This window comes from Electrophorus electricus, chromosome 26 (genome assembly GCF_013358815.1).
Source record: "Electrophorus electricus isolate fEleEle1 chromosome 26, fEleEle1.pri, whole genome shotgun sequence".
Taxonomy (NCBI): domain Eukaryota; kingdom Metazoa; phylum Chordata; class Actinopteri; order Gymnotiformes; family Gymnotidae; genus Electrophorus; species Electrophorus electricus.
Window position 1 is genome coordinate 9288125 of NC_049560.1, and position 9722 is coordinate 9297846.

The window sequence follows — 9722 nt, forward strand, 5'->3', positions numbered from 1 at the left end:
ACTGTTTACAACAGCTCCCAGCCTCATTTATCTCTTCTAAACATGAGGGTTTTCCAAGCCTCTGCCTGATTAATAAACTATGCATCCTACAGTTACCCAAATGAAGCATAACAGGAACTGCCAGCGTAAACACTCAGATCTTCTACATGTACTTCAATGGTCAGTGTTAGATTGTCTCCTCCCACATTGGTTCTCATGTCCCTGATTGGCCCTCTCCTGCTTGCGATCAGTCGCACCTGTTTCTCATTCGTGGATTCATTAAGACTTGATTAGCCACATGCTTCTCTCTGGTCTTGCCTATGTTTGTGTGTCTTGGTTGTGTGAGGGCCCGTGCACAGGTGCTGCATGCATCGATCGTTAATCTGTGTTTCGCCTTAGAATGTGCTTGATGGTTTTCTGGATTTGCCCGTTTTGACTCCTCCCAGGTGATTCCCGGTAAACGTGTTTGGCGTGTGCGCATCACCACCTCGCAATCTTGCATTCAGAGTTTCTCCTAATGTTCACTGATGGAAGTTTTGATATCTCAATTATTTCATACAGTTTCTCCCCATTTCTTAGGAGGTTCTTGTTTATGTATGAGTGACTTAATCCATCTCTCTCCATCTCTTTCCATCTATTCATCCATCTCTCTCATTTACTCTGATATATGCATAATTTTACTGGATGATTTGGCAATTCACAGATTAGTAGTAACTAATATGTAACAAATAGCTACATAAATAGCTAAAAATCCAGATATGTTTTAAAGTTCTTTATTTCCTAATAACAAATTTGTGAACTGGAACAATTTCTTACACATAGGGAAAAACACACTAGACGATACTTACAGATTACTGTTACCTAAATAACTCTATCATTTCATATCCCATATCTTTGGTCGTATTTCGCTGATGGCTTTGTAAAGGTCCTAATCCACTGTCTTGTCCTTCATAGTCCGGTTTCTCCAACACTAATGAGGACTGACACAGGGATTAAAACTCCATGCCCGGGATTTAGCTACAGAACCACAACCTTCACCCCGGCCCCAGCTCTCATAATCCAGGAACACAGAAAAGCTCCTTCACACACACACACGTGTGTGTGTGTGTGTGTGTGTGTGTGTGCATTGCACGTCCCCATAAACATGGTTCTAGGACACACAGGTAAACAGTTTTAAATGAATCACTGATCCTTTGATCTCTATCATTTAAGCAGCATTCCTCAATGTCGAATTCCATTATTTTCGACAGTCGTTACATTTTATTTATTTATTTTTCTTCATTTTTATATATAGGTTTACTAATCCACTTGAATCCACAATATCTCTTTTTTTTGTTTGTTTGTTTTAAATCAGGGCTCGAGCCTCCAGTGGTTGAATCTCACCACAAATATTTCTCCTCTAGAACAACCAGAGTCGACCAGAATGTTGGTGAAGCGTTACAGTTTTACCGCCGGTAATTCACCGCAACACAGGCCTCTCAAGAAAAATCCTTTGACTTTGAATTTCTATTTGAAAACATTTTTCAGTAATGTTACCTAAGGAGAGCGGAGAAGGAGTCATCAGTCATTCGATCAAGCCATGTACTTCTGTGAGATCACCAAGCACCAAGATTGTTTCTGTATGAAGTAGGCTAACCCATTTAGCTAGTTCGCAAAGGCTACGAGCCCACAGCGTTATGGTAACGGTTCACACACTCACATTCACCAACAGTGAGAAGGCACTCGTGTTTGTTATATATCTAAAATATCTCATCCCTCAATAGCCTGATATGTGTAAAATCTCCTTTTTAACGGAAAGGAGCATGTATGTCCACGTTGTCTGTCTTCTGCCTTGGTGCCTAGTCGGGGGTATCTAAGGGGAGGGGTCAGGGGCTGGAAAACTTTACAGCATAACCTTCAAAGTGTCAGTAGTGCTAAAGTGCACGGTTGTAATAAAGATGAAAACATATTCATGTGTGTGTGAGAGAGAGAGAGAGAGAGAGAGAGAGAGAGAGAGAGAGAGAGAGAGAGAGAGAGAAATACCACGGTATTTGTGTGTGGCTTAATCAGTGTGTGTATGTTGAATTCCATGGTCCGTGTACGTGGTTTAATTTGTGTGTGTATAGTGGATTCCAGAGCCTGGGGTGGTTTTAATTTGTGTGTGCCTAGCCCTGTCTGAGCAAGTGATGTCCTCGGGATCTTAGACCAAAACAACACCCTAATCCTTTAAACAATATTCATCAGGCAGGCCGGAAAAAAAAACCGTGTTTGCATCTTGTAGCTTGGCCGCTGCAGTTGTATTGTTTCGTTACATGGGCTAGACACAGGCAGCACTAGCTCTGTGGTGGTGTTGAAACATAAAGCAGCGTTTGGGACTTCCCCTGTTTAAGGAGGTCACCGGGTTCATTTCTGTCTCTGCCTGCATGCCTCAGTTCCTCCTGCTGGAAGGAGCGTGCGCCACTCCTACTAGCACGTGCAACATTAGGCGGTACTCTTCCGTGAACGCTTGCTAACCGTATGTTCTGCTCGGCTTTGCACGTTAAACCTGTTCATTTTCTCCAACGCTCGGTCACGCACTGCAAGGAAATGACAGCTTGTGAGGAGAGACGCTGCCACAGCGAAAGAACTGAAATAGGTTAAAGCTCAGAGACGGCACTAGCCGAGAGGGGGAGGAAGCACGAGGCTATTTTCGGCTCGCTTACCCAGGCAAACAGCTCGCCGGCGGTTTCTAACTCTATGATTTCCTCTCTGTATTTCCTTGCGAAATGCACCACACACATGTTTACGTCTTGCTGTGCACGGGAATAACCTCAAAAGCCGTAACGCTCAGAAGCCTATTCACGTTCCAGGCGCTGTTTTCTCAGCCATTCATGCCTGCTGAGAGACATCAGCAATGCACGTGAACAGCGTGTACCTGGCCCACCCGTTTTTAATGTTAATTGCACTCACGTGACTCGGTCTGGTTCACAATGGGCAGGATCGCTCAAAAAATAAAGCGGGCTAAGGATGTCGCGATAGAGCCGGATTTTTCGCTCGAGCGTGCGCAGTTGCTCGAGGCTTTAAAACCGGTCCGAGAGGGCGTAAAGCTCTAACGAGTCCGACGGCAGTCTTGAGCACTGGGAGGGTTACTGCTCCTTTGTAACTGGCATGCTGGAGCGCACTCCTAAGGCGATAGGCCTGCTCGCTCCAGCAGGAAAGCTCAGGTCACGCCGGGCCACACTTCGGCTTTATTTGTTTCCCCTTCTAGCGTGGCAGCGGCCAGCCTGCGTCACAACCACGGCAGTGGCTCAGGGAGCACAAGCGCCAATTAGAGTCTAAACGAGACTCCGGGCGAGAGAGAAGCAGCGCTCACAAAACAGCACGTGCTGTTCCAACACTGTTTACGCAGGGAAAACGGAAGTCAAAGTAACTTCCTAAAACAAGCTCCTTCTTAAGTTGCTCGCAGTGGAGATCTAAGGGAACGGACCGTATTGATTTCATTAGCTCGAAGAGATGTTACTTTGAAAATATAAATTAGAGCTGATGTATAAATGTGTAATTATCTAGATCAGGAGTTGTGTTTGACGCTTCTGCATTCTCCCATCTAAATCGACCCATTCATCTCATCTGCCAGGGCATGACGCGCTGTCACGCTCCGCCTGGCCGCACCGCCCACTGGCTTCACGTGCAGTGACAAATGAGACCTCTAACAGTTGATATTGACAGTGAGCGTCCCGAGGATCGTGCCTCATCTCGTGCTCCGATAGTGCGGCGTCATCCTCTTCGGGCCACAGCCTTGCATGGCCTCTCTTTATTTTAAGTCTATTTTCACTTCGAGCTGTCTTCGCTGATCTCCAGTTACTCTCTTACCTTTAAGGAATATTTTTATAAATAATAGCTCTGTACGGCATTTAGACATATAAGGCATTATATCACTAAAGCTCAAAAGTGGTGCTGTGTCTTTATTGTATGTGTGGACAGAATCACAGAGTCTGTAGTAGGTAGATTAGTGAATGCCGGCCCTGGCAGACGTTGTGGCATTTGTGTAGGAGTGCATGCTTCCTCCTGCACACAGTTGCCCATCCAGAGCAGAATTAGTGTAGGAGTGTGGAGGATGATTACATCCCACTATCAAGATGCCGAGAGAAAGAGAGAAAGAGAGAGAGAGAGAGAGAGAGAGAGAGAAAATCCCAGAGGTGCATGATATTGGTACACAAATGGTTTTGCAGAAGGTTACTAGGCAACCATCATACAAAACAAACTATAACAGAATTCAGAGACTGTGCTGTGAGACGATCCGTCATAGAGATCTTTACTCACAGGCTGTGCCATCCGTGAGTGGGTTGCTTGGTGTGTCATTAAGGTTAAATACCCCAGCCACTTTTATCCATGGTGACAGAGCTAGCCGGAGCCAGAGTTCTGTCTCATTTCGATTTCTCAGTAGACCGTAAATGAATTATTCATTTTGGACTTGCACACCTGTAATGTGGAGTGCAAAAAACCTCACTCCTTTAGGAAACCACCACCAAATTCCACAGCTATAATGAGAGCAGTGCAGAATGTGCACTAGTGATAGTATGGGGGTTTGTGGGGGTTTTTATTACACATGGGCTACTCAACACTGGTGGTGGAATACAGACGTGCAAGATTGCGTACACCTAAATTAAATTAAACCTGATCACATACATTGTAATGAAAAATTCCAAGGTTATGAAACAAGCATACAGAGCGTTTGGAGGAAGATATCAAAATCTATACATGTAACTGAATATTTGCTATTACACTAGTTAATGTAAAAGAATGTCTAAAGAGAGAAGGTTCCTGTAATTGGAGACAATTATTAGTTATCAAATTCCCAAACATGTAATTTAATAAACAATGTACACTAGAAGTATTTTTGAGGTATTCATGCTAAACAGTTTTAGTGAAGTTGTTTAATAAAATGTTTTTGGTAAAGACACAAGCTGTCTTTTGTTTTTATTGGGGTCTGTCTGCACCAATCTCCTCAGACACTTCAATCATTAACTGAGGGTGTTTATCCTGTAACTGTACTATCCTGCTTTAGCCTGAACTGTGGTTCAGAGTACACTAACCAGTTCGTTTTCATGTCAGCATTATAAAGCTTCCTGTCCACCAGGAGCAGGAAAACATTCGCCCTGTTGGCACAGCTCTGCCTCTCGCCAGAGAAGGTCTCACGTGAGCGGTGCAATCATGCCCCGTTCCTTCAAACTCAGCCAAGCCCTGAAAAGACAGTTAAGGAGGACATTACTCATTGGAGCCGTGAAAAAAAAAAAAAAACAGACTTCCTCTTCTTGCCTGGTTCCTCTTGGATCCTTTGTGATGAAGTGTCTGTGGGAAAGAGGGTTAGGTAACACTGAGCACCGCTAGGTAATGCACATTAAAAGCAATGCAGAGGGCTTTCTGAAGCAGGACCTGGAATTGGTTTGGCCGCATGCCGTGTAAGGGAGCTACACCGCGGCTCACGTCTGCATGTCCGGGAAACAGCCAGAAGAGAGAGGAGCACTGTTCTCAATCTTAAACCTTTGCATCATCGGTGATTCTTCAGATGAGAAATTGCAGCGATGCAGCAGCAACCAAAGTGGGTCTCTGCACCATTTCCATGGCAACCAGTCACACCACTTCTGGGAAATGCCAGCATGGAGGTGCATTATTTAATTAAGAGCAGTCTCTCACTCTCTCGCTCTCTCTCGCTCTCGCTCTCTCTACCAGACACACCTATCCTAGACTCCAGACAGTAATTGAGAATGACGTGCATTTACATAAGACGTCTGCTTCCAACTACTATTACTTATTTACACAAGGTGAAGGGGGAATATGAAAGCAAACTGGTCTCTAATAATGATAGCTGAACCCAGTGAGAAGCAAGGCATTAGCATTCATTTGGTATGGATGACTCCATCTTAAACAAGTGTTATCCCGCCCATTATCCAGTCATTTTCTTATTATGTCACACCGGAAACAAATAGACAACACCTTCGAGACCAGGACTGACTGTAAGCATAGGGGAGGAATATAACAGATGGAGTGATGTAATTGCTTCCACATTTTGGCCTAATTTGTGTAATCATCACATTATATTGCATTATACACATGTACATACTGTATTGTAATTGGCTGTAAAAAAAATAAATAAATGAATAAAACTTACCCCATGAATGGAATGGTAAGACAATAATGTTCTCAAATTAGCAGTCATCAAATCTTTGATCGAGAAACCTAACCGTGACCTCCACCTGACCTTTGTCTGTGTGAACAGGTGAACTGTTAGGTTAACAAGCTTACTCTTGTCACTGTAATATTAGGGAAGTTATGCATGATTAGAGCGAGTAAAAATGCCTCCGATCTGACTGACTGCAATCCGGTGATGAAAATTGCCTTATAATCGAATTGTAAATGGAAACTGTAACATCACTGTGTGCTTGAACGGAAAGTATGGTCTTCCACAAGACACCATCTTCCTTATGGAAGCTTCCACGTGATACTGGTGTCCATAAACGCGACCTTGGCATCTACCTCTACACTAAAGGCCCAACACTGCGTTTACTAGCCAAGTAACTGCAAAAAACTGCTGCTGACCTCTAATGCGCTAAGTGGTGCTTTCCCACAGTACCTGAGGGAATGTATTTCCCAGTGAGATCTATTAATCCTGCCTCAATCATATGGATCACGTTCTTCGTCTGTGCCTAAAATTAGGAAAATTACAGTGGAGGGTGTAGCTTTTTCTTAAAAACCCCATGGCTAGGAAATGACTTTCCTGTCAGGTTTCAGACATAGTACCAGTCTTTAAGGCTGAAAACTCACTTTTTTTGCCTTGCCGTTGGCTCGAGAGATCTTTCGCATTTTAGATTCCTGTCAGACATCCATCATAGCCAGTTATTCGCTTTAACTTCCACACTTGAACTCCTGTGTGTTGATGGTGGTGGTGTTTTTTTGTTTTTTTTTAACTAGATACTACTTCACTTAATCCAGGCTTGAACCTAATATTCTCACCCTGGATTATGCTCACATGGAATTTCTTTCCAAGTTCTTATATCTAGTACATGTTCAATGTAGTCTGTAATGTGTAGTATCTTTCTCTGTCTTGCCCTTCACTCTGTATAATCTAGCTACCCTGGTTTAATCTTTCTTTTGTGAATTCTGACCACAGGGGGAAATTTTTGTGTCACTGTCAGCTGGTCTGTTGGGAGTCTGGACCTGGATTTCCTTAAAGTTGCTGTAACAATGTCTATTGGTAAAAGCACTACACAAATAAAACAGGATTGAACTGTATTGATTTAATCATTATTTGCATTAGATTTTACTAATGGATAGCAGGTTGCTGTGACTGTCACTGGTTAATATTTACGAGTGTAACCACCCCCACCCACCCCCGGGGGCTCGGGGGGAGAAAACACCTCTAATGTTATCTGGCTCAACATTTTGCCCAGCAGAATGGCATACCTGAAAGTGAGACTGGATTCATCTGTAGAGCGTAGTGTTCATTTCAGCAGAACGCCACACACACACACACACACACACACACACACACACACACACACACACACTGCCCCAGTAGGTTTGCTTTGATAACAACACAGGCTTGACTTAGTTGCCATGCCAACAGGACAGAACAAAGACAGAAGCATTAATGCTGTCAGTGGTGTGAGACACAACATCCCAGCTGAGTATCTGGGCTGGAGCCTTCACATACACTGAAATAACACAAATTACAAACAGAATTCTCTTCAAATACCTCACTAAAAAGATCTGGCTTATAATGCTTTTTTTTAATCCAGCCAAATAAAGATCTTCAGTGTTTCATAAATCTTTTATTAAACGTGTACAATGACAGTTCAGCTTGCATATCCAAAAACATTATCCAGGTTTGTGCAGTGATGACGAGCCTCAGGGAGAGCAGCACAGGAAACATTACACAGCACAGGAAACATTACATATTTGATCCTTTAGCATGTCTCCCACTTACAGAGCAGATGATATGAAAAGGGTTATCTTAACACTACACATTACATAACTGACACTATACATTACACTAAAGGATTATCTTAACACTACACATTACATAGCTGACACTATACATAACACTAAAGGATTATCTTAACACTACACATTACATAACTAACACTCTACATGACTCTAAAGGGTTATCGTAACACTACACATTACATAACTAACACTATACATGACTCTAAAGGGTTATCTTAACACTACACATTACATAACTAACACTATACATGACTCTAAAGGGTTATCTTAACACTACACATTACATAACTGACACTATACATAACACTAAAGGGTTATCTTAACACTACACATTACATAACTAACACTATACATAACTAAAGGGTTATCTTAACACTACACATTACATAACTGACACTATACATAACTAAAGGGTTATCTTAACACTACACATTACATAACTGACACTATACATAACTAAAGGGTTATCTTAACACTACACATTACATAACTGACACTATACATGACACTAAAGGGTTATCTTAACACTACACATTACATAACTGACACTATACATAACACTAAAGGGTTATCTTAACACTACACATTACATAACTAACACTATACATAACTAAAGGGTTATCTTAACACTACACATTACATAACTGACACTATACATAACTAAAGGGTTATCTTAACACTACACATTACATAACTGACACTATACATAACTAAAGGGTTATCTTAACACTACACATTACATAACTGACACTATACATGACACTAAAGGGTTATCTTAACACTACACATTACATAACTAACACTATACATAACTAAAGGGTTATCTTAACACTACACATTACATAACTAACACTATACATAACTAAAGGGTTATCTTAACACTACACATTACATAACTAACACTATACATGACTCTAAAGGGTTATCTTAACACTACACATTACATAACTAACACTATACATAACTAAAGGGTTATCTTAACACTACACATTACATAACTGACACTATACATAACTAAAGGGTTATCTTAACACTACACATTACATAACTAACACTATACATAACTAAAGGGTTATCTTAACACTACACATTACATAACTGACACTATACATGACACTAAAGGGTTATCTTAACACTACACATTACATAACTAACACTATACATAACTAAAGGGTTATCTTAACACTACACATTACATAACTAACACTATACATGACTCTAAAGGGTTATCTTAACACTACACATTACATAACTAACACTATACATGACTCTAAAGGGTTATCTTAACACTACACATTACATAACTAACACTATACATAACTAAAGGGTTATCTTAACACTACACATTACATAACTAACACTATACATGACTCTAAAGGGTTATCTTAACACTACACATTACATAACTAACACTATACATGACACTAAAGGGTTATCTTAACACTACACATTACATAACTGACACTATACATAACTAAAGGGTTATCTTAACACTACACATTACATAACTAACACTATACATAACTAAAGGGTTATCTTAACACTACACATTACATAACTAACACTATACATAACTAAAGGGTTATCTTAACACTACACATTACATAACTAACACTATACATGACACTAAAGGGTTATCTTAACACTACACATTACATAACTGACACTATACATAACTAAAGGGTTATCTTAACACTACACATTACATAACTAACACTATACATAACTAAAGGGTTATCTTAACACTACACATTACATAACTAACACTATACATGACTCTA